This window comes from Acinonyx jubatus, chromosome B2, assembly GCF_027475565.1.
Source record: "Acinonyx jubatus isolate Ajub_Pintada_27869175 chromosome B2, VMU_Ajub_asm_v1.0, whole genome shotgun sequence".
Lineage (NCBI taxonomy): Eukaryota > Metazoa > Chordata > Mammalia > Carnivora > Felidae > Acinonyx > Acinonyx jubatus.
The window spans coordinates 140,147,917-140,163,615 of record NC_069385.1 but is presented as its reverse complement, the minus strand read 5'-3'; the positions used below and the strand labels follow the sequence as shown (position 1 = coordinate 140,163,615).

General features: G+C 45.3%; 1 long non-coding RNA gene across 3 annotated transcripts in view; it reads left to right on the top strand.

The window, feature by feature from the left end:
* Nucleotides 1-799: 799 nt before the first annotated feature.
* The window catches only part of LOC113593952 (uncharacterized), a 124,037-nt gene continuing 109,137 nt past the window's right edge, over nt 800-15,699 (top strand). For all 3 annotated transcript variants that reach the window (XR_008298765.1, XR_008298764.1, XR_008298766.1), the window contains exons 1-2: nt 800-1,030; nt 4,306-4,416. This is a non-coding gene — a long non-coding RNA (uncharacterized LOC113593952). The remainder of the gene's footprint in view (nt 1,031-4,305; nt 4,417-15,699) is intronic.

The following is a 15,699-nucleotide window of genomic DNA, read 5'->3' as shown; positions in this document are numbered from 1 at the left end:
GACCACCGTGAGTGTGGTCACCATCTGTCACCATACAACATTGTGACCGTATTATTGACTGTATACCCTGTGCCATACTTCTCATCCCTGTGCCTTATGACTTTAGAATGAAATTCTGAACCTCCCCAATTATAAAAACGTTCTCTACATTTTTTCTAGTACTCGCCTAGTGATGCTTCTATGGATTTATGAATCTATGTGTCTAGACCCTTGCCATGCAGAGTAAATATATCCTTGCTACACCATCGAGCAACGCATCAGCGTCAGCTTAGAGTTCTTCCTAAATTCAGAACCTCAGGACCTGTCTCAGGCCTCCCCGAGTCTGCAGTCTACAACATCGTGTGATGCTCAGTAAGGTTTCAGAGGCGCTGGTCCAGGAAAAATTTTGTTTGTGTGATAAGGATATAATCTTATGTTTTTGTGTACCCAATGGACCCAACACCATTTCGTTCTGGATTTCTCTAGATCGCCGCTGTTATGCCCAGAATTCGTGATCCCCAAAGACCGCCAGGGAGCTGAGTCCGATGCAAAAGCAAAGAGCCTTTATTCAAGCTAGCTCGAGCTCAATCCCCTACCTGCACTGACGCAGCGGTGAGATACCGGAGAGAGAGAGCGAGTTTCAAAAGCACAAAGGTTTTATAGGGGTCTAGGGGCAGTTGGTGAGGTAACGGCTGTGGGCTCAGCCGATTGGCTGGGGAAGGGTAGTGGCCTTGGCCAATTGGCTGGGGAAGGGTCTGCGTCCTGTTACGCAGGTCGCTGGGCGTGTTTTGATCAGGAAGTTTTGAACGGGTGAGCGGGAGGTTACTCAAGGGGAGGAGGCGCGGTCTGAGGTTTCTTCGATTTTCCCGGAAAAGGGGTCATGTCCGGGACATAGTCAGTCAAGGTGGAGGACACAGAACAAGATGGAGTCGGCCGGCGTAGGCCCACCCTTTCAGCCGCTATTGTCCAAAGTCCTGGAGCGCTGAGGAAGAGAACAGAAATCTGAGAGGGGAAGTTACTTTTGTTCTTCCAGTATCAATAGATCAACTAGGTAAGTCTAAAAACTGTGTCTACCACGTACATGAATTCTGAGGACTCAGAAGGCAGAAGGGTGCTGTGTTGGGATGCATGTAGTTTGGGTCTGGGAAAAATTTTATTTATTTATGCGTTTATTTATTTATTTATTTTAAAAGTTTATTTTGAGAGAGCTTGCGTGCACAAACGGGCGAGGAGCAGAGACAGAGAGAGAGAGAGAGAGAGAGAATCCCAAGCTGGCTCGAGCTCTCAGCCCAGAACCCACTGTGGGACTCCATCTCATGAACCGTGACTTGATGACGTGAGCTGAGTTCATGACCTGACCTGAAATCAAGAGTCAGAGCTCAACCCAGTGAACCACCCAGGCCCCCTGGTTTGGGTTTTGGGAAGACTTTTAAATACATTCTTACATGTGGGACAAACGTTTCTCGGCTAGTGGTAACAATGATACATTTTGCCAGTCGTGTATCATGTTACCTTTCCAACTAAATGAGGGTCCTCCATGAGCTCAGTTCTGTGGGCACCCTCCTGTTCTTGTGCTGTCTTTTTGATACCGAAAATGTTAAAAATCATAATGACTCATCACTCAGTTAACTGTAAGGTGCCGAGCTAAATAATACTGACCCCAAGCCCACAAATACCTCTAAAGGCAACATGACAGGGAACTCGCTGCCAATTATTCCACACTGCTCTGCAGGGTCCGATCACGAACTAGGTTTTACAAGTTTAGATGCCGTGTAAAAACATAGAATCAATGATTAAGTGAAATACAAAATAATTTTTTGTTTTAGTAATCCATCAGTAGTTTTGGGATAACTTTCATTCCTGAATAGGGTAGATGTTTTGCTCTCCCAGAGACCAGAACAAAGGAGCACATGGATTATTTTCCTTGTTTTTTAGCCTGAAATAGCACTTAATTTGTTGAAACCAGAAGTTTATGTGAAAAGATACATTGTATGTATGGAGTAACTTTACCACAGGTGGACGAAATGACTCAAAATACAAAGTGCACGTTATCCCAGGAATCTTGTTTATACTTGGGATTTTTTTTTGTTTTTTTAATTTTTTTGGGTACTTTGGCACGTGGGGACAGGACCTTTCGGACCTCAGGGACCTGTGAGCATGGGATAATAATAAATTATTTTCCCACCGTTCTAGAAGCTGGAAGTCCAAGATCAAGGTCTCAGCAGGTTGGTTTTCTCTGAGGCCTCTCCCCTTCTCCCTGTGTCCCCACATGGGCTTTCCTCTGTGTGTTTCTGTGTCCTAAGAGGGGTCTTCTTTTAAGGACACCAGTCGTATTAGATTAGGGGCCACTGTCATGACCTCGTCTTAATTACCTTTTTAAAGGCCCTATCTCCAAATATATTTGCATTCTGAGGTCCTGGGAGTTAGGGCTGCAACCTATGAATTTGGGGGGAGACACAGTGCAGCCTGTGACAGACAGGGGGTGTCCTGGGAAGGGCGGGGAACCCGGAAGCAGATCACCTGAGTTCATCCAACCCAGCCACTAGCTGCGTCCCTCGCTTTTGGTCTCAGATCTCTCAGCTTCTGCTCCTGCGTGACGTCCTTTGCCTCACGCTAAGATTCAAACAATAATATCAGCCTTATTAGGGAGTTATTTTATATTGTGCTCATGCAACCCAGACATCTCCAATTTCTGCAAAGTTTTTTGGTCATCCTTTGGGATCCAGGCAAGACGGACTGAGTCTCCACCTTACATGTTGCGAGAAGTAATCTCTGCTACCTTGAGTTTTCTGAGAGGCTTCATTCTCCCAGGGCCTCGGAGCTACCCTCGGTCATGGTCATCGCCCTCAGCTTCTGAGACCGCTCTCTTCCCAGACCAGTCCCTTCTGTCAGAAGCACCCTACGTCGACTTGAGAACAGAAATTTCACTGGAGGTTTTAGGGAAAAGGGTACGGATGCAAGGGTGTTAACATTACATGCACTGCAAGAAAACTCTTTGGACAGAATTGTGGACTCTTCCCCCTTTTAAGTTTCTCCAGCCTTTTCTTATTTCAGGGCATTTCCTGCTGAGCCACCAACACCCACTTTGGCTCCTGCTTTGTGGCTATCGTTCAGGCCCCTTTCTTTCCCTCAAACGTCCCTTCTATTTTCCTCCTTCAAGTCTACCCTCGTCTACCCAACCCCAGTGTCTTAAGCTGTCAGTGAACAACTCCTAACATCCCGTTATTTTCTTATGCAGAAATGTAGCTCGTCCCAGCTTCAGCTTTCCTTTGAGCTGACCTCTGGGGGAAGTAGGTGGCCTGGGGCTCACCTTCCTCAACCAAAGACCCATTGAGAAACAGTCCCCGTAGAGTCACCTCCCCTGTGGTGCATCATGCCTCCCGTGTGTTAAGGCTCCTCTCTCTGTCTAAAATCAGATTCTTGTCCTTTCTTCCATCTACCCCTTTTACACACTACCCCTTTTAAAGCTGTACAATGCTGAGGGAAAAGAAGACATACTTTCTTGTCCTGGTTATATACTCCTGATGATTGTTTCAAGTAGAAACACATTATAGGGGTCATTTGTTTGATTCCTTCTCAGTCCAGAATGAAGTGGGTCAAGCGAGAAGTAGCCCATTTCATGTCTATTATTGGTGGAAGGTGCCTCTTCTTTTCTTTCCCCCGTTTTCTGTTTGCTTTTATTTTTTAAATGTTTATTTATTTTGAGAGAGCGAGAGAGCGAGCAGGAGAAGGGCAGGGAGAGAAAGAGAGAGAGAATCCCAAGCAGGCTCTGCCCTGTCAGTGCAGAGCCTGATGAGGGGCTCGAACTCACGATCAAGAACTGTGAGATGCTGAACCAACTGAGCCACCCAGGCACCCCTCCCTGTTATCTGCGTAAAACAATAAATAACAGCAAACCGGCCCCGAATCTTCTGAAAACTCTGCAGCTGTACTAATATTTCAGCACCGTCACCTTTGGTTGTATCTCAGCCGATCTCAGGGCCACAGAGGAGCTCCATGGCAAGAGCCCAGACTCAGGAGACAGAGCCTCGGGTTTCAGGGCTCAGTCTGTGCCACACAGGTTACGGGACCCTCTCCGAGCTGGTCCCCCGATCTGTAACACGGTGAGGGGTCTCACCCCTTGCTCACAGGACTGAATGACACCTCGTTACCTGGAAGCACTTTTTTGGCCAGAAAGTCTGGAAGCCAAATGTCTGAGCTGGGGGGCCGCTGTGACTTCAGACATGTTCGGGCATGTCTGGAGGTTTAATTGGCACGCCAGCCAGGTTTGGGCTCGCCTGACCAGCTCAGGGGAGGCACAGTGACTGCTTTTATTGGATCTGACAGATGGCCCCCAAGAGGAACCACTGGCACCACGTCTGAGGGGGAGCTGGAATGCAGGTGTTCATGCCGAGTCCAGGAATGCCGGTTGGAAGGGAGAGATGGTTGTGTGCACAGGTGAGAGGATGCCTCCATATTGTCTTCCTGCCTCAGAGAACCGGTGCCATGTTCCTTGAGAGAAGGAACTGGAATGAGGGGTGGGCCCAGGGGAAGAGACCTACCCCTGGGCATGCCCTAGAGTACTGAGACAGGGAGCAGTTCCCCTAAGGGACCCGGTACCTCTGGGTAACCCTAAAGCTGATTCAGTAGAGTTCTCCCAGGTGCATGTTGGGGGGGGGGAGGGCGGGGACTTGGGTTCAGTGAGGCATGAGGTTGTGAAATGTTGGTCATTCCTTTTTTCTTTTTTTTAAATTTATATTTTTTGAGAGACAGAGGGGGACAGCATGAGCAGGGGAGGGGCAGAGAGAGAGGGAGACACAGAATCCAAAGCAGGCTCCAGGCTCTGAGCTGAAAGTACAGAGCCCAATGCTGGTCTCGAATCCATGAACCATGAGGTCATGAGAACATGCTCAACCGACTGAGCCACCCAGGGGTCCTGCGTGTTCTCTTTACGAAAAGAATGCACACTTGCGCCTGGGTGGTTCAGTCGGTTAAGCGTCGGACTTCAGCTCAGGTCACGATCTCGCAGTCTGTGAGTTCGAGCCCCGCGTCGGGCTCTGTGCTGACAGCTCAGAGCCTGGGGCCTGCTTTGGATTCTGTGTCTCCCTCTCTCTCTGCCCCTCCCCTGCTCATGCTCTGTCTCTCTCTCCTTCAAAAATAAATAAACGTTAAAAAAAAAAAAAGAATGCACAATTATAGGTGTAAAATTTAGTGTGGAAGGAAGTATTTCCTTAGAATGAAAAAGTAAACCATAGCAACTTACATTTTTAAAAAGCTGACAAAGAGTACAAAGCCCAGAAAAATAACAATATATTTTTTCCAGTTACCTGACACGTCTCTCTAATACCTGTTTTCTTATTTTCTCTGGTGACACACACTTTGCTCGTCTCTTCATGTGATGATGATTTTGACTATCACCTTCTATTAGAGAGAATGAAAACATAATTTCGTCTTTCTTCTGGGATGGTTAATCAAAATTAATTCTCCATTATTGATTGTTAGGATGAATAAAAGACTGAAAACAATACAAACGATGTCCTCTTCGTGGTATTCCTACTGCTTGAGCTCAACCAACCCAAGAATCCTGAAAGATCCTATTTTGAGTGATTCTCATAATAAAAAGGAAAAAAAACCCCACATGGCATATTTATAATTGTATGTACCAACAAAAGGCAGTCTCTGTTTTGACTAGGTGTTGATGAGAACCACATTGTCTGCTTCCATATTTACATGTCTTAACAGCTACAGGGAATTCCTACAGAGAAGCCTCTGTCAGGTGCATTTCAGACCTTGTTCTCTACTATCCGCCCCTGTGGTGTCAGGTCTCATAAGACACGTTGAAGTGGAGTCTTTATTCCTACTCCTTCATGTTTGGATACTGGGTGAGTCGGCACAGGGTATCAGAAAAATTCCTGGAAAGTCATATCTATATTGGTACAGCTAGCAATAACTTAAGTATACCCGGAATCGACTTTGAATCAGATAAATAGATCCCATTAATTCCCAAATAAACTTCCCTTAACCAGATTCCGGAAGTGCTCCCGGCCACTCCAGTGTTACTGGAGCCGCAGCGAGGTGCAAGGAAGGCAAATCAACGTGGAAAGGGAATGTGGTCTTGGCCACTTGTAGCTAAAACATTTCATTACTGCACACTTTAGAAAAATATGGCCCCGTGAACCCGTTGCCGGAGACGGTTCCCGGTTCTTGGAAGGGGACCATGAAAGTGAGGGGTCTCAAAACTTAAGCTTCATTACCTTTTGAGGAAGCATGCCTCTGGCCGACAGGGATAAACTCCTGAATTTCAGTGGCTTTACACAATAGTTTGTATTTTGCTGACATAAAGACCAGTTGGGGAGGGGTGGGTATTGGACTTGGATGGAGTGGTGTATGTGAAGGGGTGGGGAGAGGGAAAACCTTGCCCCATGCAGTCATTCAGGGAACCCGGATGACAGATCTGGCATCTTCAACATGGGCCTTCCAAGGTTACCCTGGGTACCACCCTAGCTGCCAGATAGGCGAGGGGATGGAGACAGACAGAGAGAGAAAGAGAGAGAGAGAGAGAGAGCAAGGGGTCGTACAGGAGGTTTCCTGGGCCAACCCAGGAAATGGTGTCTTTGGCTGGAACTCACTCACAGTGCCATAAAACTGCAAAGGAGGCTGGGAAGTGTGGTACAGCTGCGTATCTCGGGGAAAGAGGAAACAGGTTTTGGTGAATGACAGTAGCCTTTGACATAAGAGGGGACAGGGCTCTCCCTCAATTGGGATTAGAGTGACACAAGTATGGCAAGACAATGCTGCTAGAGCCACAAGAGGCACCCAAAGGCCCTCAAGAGCTCGCGGGGGACCCACCATATCCTCTCGAACCAGGGAGGATGTTCGGGGCTGTCCTAGGAGAGATGGGTCGCAGAAACTATTATTTTGTTATTGGTGATTCTATTCTCTTTGTATCCAGGAAAACTGGCTGGAAATCAGCCTAAGGGATGACGATAATGTTGACTGTGAGATTTTTAGGGAGAAGTTTGGAAGGTCATATCACTAAAGGCTACCTACTGCCATTCAATGCAGGGATTCCCGACGACTATTTTTATCAGACTGTGAGCTCCAGGAGCAAATGTGTCTCATTTACTTTTGGGTCCCAGTGCCTAGCAGGGTGTTCTGTTGGGCTGTTGAAGGGATTTTCCTAAGTACATAACCATTTTATAAGCACTAAACATTTTTTGATATATGGCATTGTACAGAGCCTTGACAGGATAGACATTAATGCCCAAGTTTAACAAAGTGTCTTCACTTTGACCCACAATTACCAGATATTTCATAACCAGTTGGAAAAGGTGAGTTCTTCATTTCTTCTGGCAAATGGAAAATGAGTTCTCCCTTAAAGCTTTTGCCTCCACAGAAGTTAAAAATCCATTAGTAAATTAGGCTTAGCTGAGTCCATCCATTGATATCTGATCCTTGGAACCTCTCAAGGAAAATCAATGTGTGGCTTTTCAGTTAATTAACATAATGTTAGTAGGATGTATAATGTCAGCATGGCTGGAAGCCTCCTACTTAGTGTTCCGCTTGGCCTGAGTGAGCAAATAGGGTAGATCGATATTTTTCATAAGAGAACATATCTGGACTCCTCGAGAGGAGATGAGCACAGGAAGCACCTAGTCTTAGGTCGAAATTGCATCCATCTGCCCACTCTTGTGCACTTGCCTGACGGCGGTTGCTACGGTGGGATGAAAGACGAGAATCAAGCCAAAACGAGAAGAATTCAAACTCTGTCCACGTAAGGATGATTGGTGGCAGCCGTGGAAGCTGACCAGAACACATTCAGCCCTCCGAGACACGAAGCTTGAAGATGGGCATGATGAGGAGGTGGGGGCTGTTGAATCGATGCCTTCCATGGTTTCTGTGGTTGGGGCTGTGACCACAAAAGATGGTGTCCCAGCACGGGGACCCGTCTCAAGGTATGCGGACATTTTCCTCCTGTCCTTGCCCTTCCCCCCAAATGTTTAATTATAAAACACACAGAACGGAAATTGACCACTGTAACCATTTTCAGTGTGTAATTCTCACCACTGTGCAAACATCACCACCATCCATGTCTAGAATGCTATCCCGCAAAACCAAGACTCTTAGTCAATAGCTCTCCATTCCCTCCTGTCCCCTGGCCCCTGGCAACCATCCTCCTACGTCCTGTCTTTGAATTTGACGGCACCAGGGACCTCATGGAAGTATACAGTATTTGTCTTTTTGTGACTGGTGTATTTCACTCAGCTGAGTGACCTCAGGTTTCATCCGTGATGCAGTAGGTGCCAGAATTTCCTTCCTTTTTATGGCTAAAAAATACCCCAGTGTTTGGATGCACCACATTTTGTGTACCTAGTCATCTGTCAGCAGACACTTGGGTGGTTTCTGCCTTTTGGCTGTTGCAAATAATGCTTCTGTGGACATGGGGGTATAGATATTTCTTTGAGTCTCTGTTTTAATCTCTTTTGGGTATATACCCAGATGTGGAATTGCTGGATCGTATGGTAATCTTGCTTTTAATTTTTGAGCAACTGCCATACAATTTTCCATAGTAGCTGCACCATTTTACGTTCCCACTTAGAGTGCACAGGTGTTCCAAATTCTCTGATTGAGAGAGAAATTCCCACCAACCCCTGTTCTTCCCTTCCCTTTTCTTTCTCTCTTTCTTTCTTTCTTTCTTTCTTTCTTTCTTTCTTTCTTTCTTTCTCTCTTTCTCCCTCCATTTCTTTCTTTCTCTTTTCCTTCTTTCTTCCTATTTTTCTTTCTTTCTTCTTTCTTTCTCTTTCTTTCCTTCTTTCTTTCTTTCCTTTCTTTCTCCCTCTTTTTCTTTCTTCCTTTCTTTTTTCTTTCTTACTTCCTCCCTCCCTCTATTTCTTTCTTTCTCTTTTCTTTCTTCCTGTTTTTCTTTCTTTCTTCTTTCTTTCTTTCTCTTTTTCTTTCTTTGTTTCTTTCTCTTTCTTTTTTCCTTACTTCCTCCCTCCCTCCATTTCTTTCTTTCTTTCTTTCTTTCTTTCTTTCTTTCTTTCTTTCTTTCTCTTTCTTTCTTTCTTCCTTACTTCCTCCCTCCCTCCATTTCTTTCTTTCTCCTTCCTTCCTTCCTTCCTTCCTTCCTTCCTTCCTTCCTTCCTTCCTTCTTCTATATAATAACCACCCTAATCGATGTGAGGTTGTATCTTGTGGTTTTGATCTGCATTTCTCTAATGATTATTGACATTGAGTATCTTTTAGTATGCCTGTTGGCCATTTGTATATCTTCTTTGGAGTAAGTCTATCCAAATTTTTGGCCCATTGTTAAATCAGGTTGTTTGTGTTTTTGTTGTTAAGTCCCCCCCCCCCCCCATTTAAGATGTGGCATTCTGTATTATGACACTCGTTCTCTCTTTAGCCAATCTTGTTCAAGGCACTGAAGCTTGCTGTTGGGTCTCAGGATGTTTTGGAGCACTGATTTGCCAGTTGTGGCCCTGTCCTATGCTCTCAGGAGTTGACAGGGGTCTGGGGGACAGTGGGGGAAGGGAGGCGAGGGCTGGTTTGGAAGAGGGGATGCCCTAAGGTCTACTCCTGCTTCAGGCAAAGAAACTTTCTTTTTCCCTGCCTTACCTATTGGAACTCCCATCTAAGATGGCGTTTAATGTTTTCTCCGCTACAAAAAATTTCTGAAACACTTGTAGGGATAAGGTTGACCTCCATTACCTTTGTCTGCTCCAGACAAAGCCCGCCTCTGTGTGCTTCGAGTTGGTTTCTCAGCAGTGACTTGAGGGGAATCATGGTTCAGTTCACATCCATACATAATCATCGAGTGTCCACTATGTACCAGACCCTTTCTCGATCTTGTGGAATTGCAGGCAGATGAACAGAACGGCTGCTCTGGGGTAGAGTCGGCCTCCTTGGAAATAACCAGGTGAATGGAACTCGGGGCGAGAATGTGACCCCAGCTCATGTGCCTGACCTGCACCTGACCGGGCACAGTTCTGCCACATGGGCCCAGGGGACTTTATACTCCTTAGGCTCCTTAGGTCGCCGAGACACTCCCTCAAGGGCAAAGGCTCGGCCCAGACCCCGCGGGCTGGCCACATCCTCTCTCTCCTCTCCCTGTCCCCCCAACCCCTTCTCTCTCCTTCACCCCGTAACTTCCCTTTTCCCCTCCCGGCTCCAAATCTCACGCACCATCTGCCGTGACTAGTGTTCTCATTCACCTTCCCCCGCTTATCTGCTCTTCAGCAGGAAAGTGCTTCGGAGGCCGACAGCCTAATCTCTCCGCTGATCCTGTGTTTCTGAATTCATCATCCCTCCCCTCAGGCTGCTGTCCCTGCACTGCGGCCCTGGGCTGAGCAGGCGGAGGGACAATGGGGTTGCACCAGACCACAAAGGAAAGGAGAAAAGCAGAGGGAAAAGAAAAAGCAGAGGAGGAGTCATCCAGGCACAGGGAATGAGGCTGCAGGTTCCCAGAGGCCCCGAGGTTCTGACAGGGGTCGAAAGACAGGTCGTCTGTACCCCTGCTTCCAGGAGGGAAGCTCGTTCTGACTTTCTCAAACCTGCCCCTGTCTGGTCTGCACGTGGCACCTTGCACAAGGTCACCTGCAGAACGGTCTCTCTGTATTGCCATCCGGATGGTGGCTGTAAATCACTTTTCCTTTGTCGGTTATTTTTTTAAACTGACTTATTTTTTAATTGGGAGAAGATAGGGCTCATTACCTAGGGGAGAGGACAGGAAACTCACCCTTAAAATATAGACTTGTGGCGGCACCTGGGTGGCTCAGCCGGTTGAGCCTCTGACTCTTGCTTTTGGCTCACGTCATGATCTCACAGTTCGTGAGTTCAAGCCCGGCGTTGGGCTCTGTGCCAACAGTGCGGAGCCTGCTTGGGATTCTCTTTCTCCCTCTCTCTCTCTCTGTCCCTCTCCTCTTCAACTGCACTCTCTCTTCTTCTCTCAAAATAAATAAACTTAAAAAAACATATACAGGCTTATGACCTATAAAGTAAGGCCATTTAAGCGTATGATGCTGCTACAGATTTTCTTTAAGCATACGTTTTTTATTTCTATTCTACCTTAAAGAGTGAGCTGCTGGCCTCTCCCCCTGCCTCCTGCACCAGGGAAGACGTGGGCAGTCCTTTATACACTACTCTTCATAACACTTCACACTTACAGGAACTTTTAACGTTTCCAGACCATTTTCCTTTTATTTTGTCTTTCACGTGTATGCACACATTGTTCCCATATGCCTTCCCCCCCTTTTTTTTCTCCTTTTCATTTTTGGCTCATTTGAGGATGCTGTGGTATAGGGGACATCCGCTTCCAGCACCATATTGAAATGCTGAGGAGTGCACTTTGGGGAAATGAAACTCAGGTAATGTGTCCACCCTCTGGAAAGGGGGAATGATGATAAAGTGTTAGAGTTTGTCACTGTTCCTGACCTGGCACGTCTCGGAAGGAAGGAATTGTCATTACCACAGCTGTTCTCACCCCCCTGTCTCCCACCCTGATGTGGATCATCTCATAAAATCTATTTCTGGAGCAAATGGAAGAGAACTGGACATTAGGGGCGGCAAGTGGAAGCTGATCGAATAACAAAATGAGGCCCAGATCTTTTGTTATTTTTTTTAAAGATGTTTATTTATTTATTTATTTTTGAGAGAGAGAGAGAGAGAGAGAGAGCGAGAGAGAGAGAGCGAGCAGGGGAGGAGCAGAGAGAGAAGGAGAGAGAGAGAGGGAGAGAGAGAGAGAGAGAGAGAATCAGAGAGAATCCCAAGTAGGATCTGCACTGTCAGCACAGAGCCCGACGTGGGGCTTGAACTCATGAATCGTGAGATCATGACCTGAGCAGAGATCAAGAGTCCAATGCTTAACCCACTGAGCCACCCAGGTGCCCCTGTTCATCTATTTTTAAAGCTATTCTCTAGGGCAGCTACATATCACTTGTTCGATTCAATTCTTGGCCCTCCATAAGTGTAACTTCATGAAGACATTGGCCTTTGTTATGGTAAGTGGTTTTGTCCATTGACAATGTAAAGGACCATTTTAGAACACTGAGGTTTTAGGAGTTTTCACGGTTCCTTCTTGTGACCACATAAATTTCGCTCATGCATCGCAGGATACTGCAGCCGGCGGGAAGGGGGTTGAAGACATTCGTGTGTGAAGGCCATGATGGGAGTGAATGGTGGTCTCAGAGCTGCAGACGGACAGATTGCAATTTCATTCCACTTCGTTGCTGGGAGAAAGCAATAGCAAAGCAATCTTCAGCCAGAGGAATACTTGTCGAGTCCATAGAATCAGTCAAAAGGCAGCAGCAAGAAGTTTAGCAGTTTCTTATCAAGTTAAACCTATACTTACTCTATGGCTCACCAAACCCCTCCAAAGTATCTACTCAAGAGAAGCCAAAACTTATGCCCACGAAAACCCTTTTACAAGAATACCCTTAGTAGCTTTATTCACAATAACCCAAGACTGGAAACGTCCAAATGTCCACCAATGAGAAAATGGGTAAACAGATTACAGTATCTTTGTAAAATGAACTACTACTCAATAAGAAAAGGGAGTACACCATAGATATATTAAATAACATGAGTGACTCTTACAAGACATCACATTGTGCGAAAGAAACCAAACCCAGAATAGTGTATCTTGTGTGCTTTCCCGTATGTGAAATTCTAAAACAGGCAAAGCCAATCATTGGTGATAAAAATCAGAAGAGAGGTGGACTCTGGGGACCAGCGAGAAGAGGTCGACTGAGAAGCAGCCTCAGGAACTTTCTTAGGTGAGGGAGCTGTCTCCTAGCTTGATGGGGGGCGGGTAACATGGGATTTATATTTGCCAAAACTCAGTGAAATTGAAACTTCACTGTGCATCTCATGGAATATAAACTTTAGCTCAGAATTAACATAAAACTATATGCAAATATTTTAAAAAACACTGTAGCCAGTATGGGTGTACTGTCTCACAACTGGGAGCTCTTCTATAAACATTCTCAAACCTGGCTGCACCTTAGCTATTTATTGGGGTTAGCTCATATTCTGCCAGCTCCCGGGGCTGAGTTACCTCCAGAACTTCTGACTCTGGGGGCCTGGTCTTGGAACCTACATTTCAGAATGAATTCTAGGGCTTCTTATGACATATGTGAGGGGTTAGATCTCAGTCAACATTTTTAGGGGGCTGCTACAATATTTGGGTCCAGCCACTTCTGCCACTTTTGGGCTGTGACATCAGTGAATTAAAAGGTAAGTGTGTTTGTTCAAACCCATGTATATTTTTATAAAAGAAGTAGGTGCGAAGTGGAAGACAGAGGGAAGGAACTAACATACGTTGAGCCCAAGATGTGCCAAGGAGGCTATTGGGCATTTGACGTAGATAATGTCATTTAAACTCTCTAAGAAGCACATTTATCATTTATTATCTGTCTTCCACTGCAATCACCATAGTCCAGGCCCTCGGCTATTAACAGTCTTGCCTTTTAAGCTCCAGCAAAACTTTGCAACTTTCTTGCAAATCTCTTAATAGGCTGAGCTATTTCAGGGCCCTGGGCCTTTGCGATGCTGGGGATGTATTTTCCCTTCGTCTGCCAGATGTATTTCTACTCATCTTTAGGATCCCGCTAAAGTACCCCACATTATATGTAGTCCTTCCTGCTCCTTCCCTTACTCCGTTGGTAGAATTTTATTCTTCTTCAGGTAAATGTTGTATCTGCTATCCTAGGATTTGTAACAAAGCGTGTTTTGGAATTCTCTTACGTGAATCAGAGACAGTCATTGGTAACTGATGTAATGCTAATTGCACTCAAATGCAGAAAACCCTACAAATAAATCTTTAGCAGTCAAATGTAGGCTTGCACTTGACTTATTTCTACTTCTACTATTTATCGAATGGAATTATAATTTTTAATGTACATTTCTCATCTGCTAGACAAACATCTCCTCCAAGACAGAACCGTGTCTTACGTGTCTTTGAAATCCCACGACCTTGCACAAAACCTGGCCTGTATTTAGTGCCCAGGAAATCACTCTTGAAAAAATGAGTGAATGAGTAAACGAGTGAATGAGATCACCTTGCTTCTCCTTAAATCTAACATGGACCCCAATAAATAGTGTATTTTCAGTAACTACCTATGGACCTCAAGATAAATGTAAACCCTCAAAATGTATTCCAAGAGTTCCCCTAATCATCATCTGCCCTACTTCAGTTCTGTCTCTAATCTTACGGGCTAACAATTTTACCAAATTAAATCTCCTGACCAGTATATATCGACCCATTTCTTGAATATCATACACTCATTTTTCTCTCCGTGGCCTTGATTAAATTGCTTTCCACTCCATGGCTTAATGGGAAGAGCACAGAGTGTCCAAAGAGCTGACTATGAGCCTCATACTCACATCTGCTGTGTGACTTTGGTCAAATGACCTAACATCTCCGAGTCTTGTTTTTCTCATGTATGAAATGGGATACCAACTGAGATAACATATACAGATTGCCCTGGAAGTGGTGCAAAGTTTATTTTTCTTCTTCTTACATTGTTATCTTAGCTGCACACAGAACTGAACCGATGTTACTTACGATCCTGCATACCCTTCTGCATGAAGCTCTAAGGCGTCAATTCTCTTTGAACTTGGGAGAGCCGACATTTTTTTTGGTCCTGAACTGTCTGAACCACTGTGGAGCTTCATCACATACTATCTCAATTGTTCTTTAACTGTTTCACGTGTGCATGGTCTTTCTCCCAGACTGGCAACCTCTCAAGGGCAAGAGTAGGGAACGCGTGTTACCCTTCTTTTTACGCCCCTGATCATTTAGGAGATTGTAACATATTAAATGGACTAATATTAAATTGTCTTGAATAAGGGGTATGGAAAATATATTTAGAATCAGAATTTAGAGTAATAAGTTCTTAAGCATCAGTGAATACAACCTTCTCTTTCTATGGAAACTATAACGTGTATGTTATGTGCCTTTCTTGTGTCACAGCTAATAATAATTGAATGGTTGAAGCTAGCGATTCTTGAGAACATCTGAGAACCATGCCAAGTAATCTAAATGAATGATATAATTTAATGACGTTGGATTTATTATAATCCCCATTTTACAGATGGAAACACTGATGCTGAGAAGCTAGGATTCAACTCCAGGCATCATTCTCTGGAGCTCCTATCCTTGAACCTGCCTTTGGCATTGATGTTCTTGGTTCTCACGCCAGCGCCCTTCCTGCTCCAGGGTAACCATTGTTCTCTCCATGGAAGTGGTTCTTTGCACGTGGCCCTAGAGGAGCGGTTGCAGCATCACCTGGGAACTTGTTAGAAATGCAAATTCCTGGGTCCCACCCAGCCCTGCTGAATCGGCAGCTTGGGGGTGGGGAGAAGTGGGGAGTCCAAAAATCTGAGCCTTGACAAGTCCCCCAGGTTGTCCTGATTGTCCTGATGCACCTCTTGTTTGGGAACCACAGCTTGAGGGTAAATGTCCTTGTCTTTTTGCTTCTTACACTGCCCGTCCTGTGGCTGACTAGATGTTTATACAACAAGGTGTTTTTACAACAAGGGTGATGGAGTCTACACTCTCCATCAATGGTCAATGATTTCCGTGTTCTGTATAGGAAATGCCACTTGAAAGCCAACAGAACTAGCCTGAAGTCTGCTGGGATGCATCTCATAGTTTTAAGAGAGACTTAATTGGTTTTGTTATTTTACTTGTTTTTATGTATATTTTTATAGTTTTACTTAACACAATTATAAGAAACGATTTGG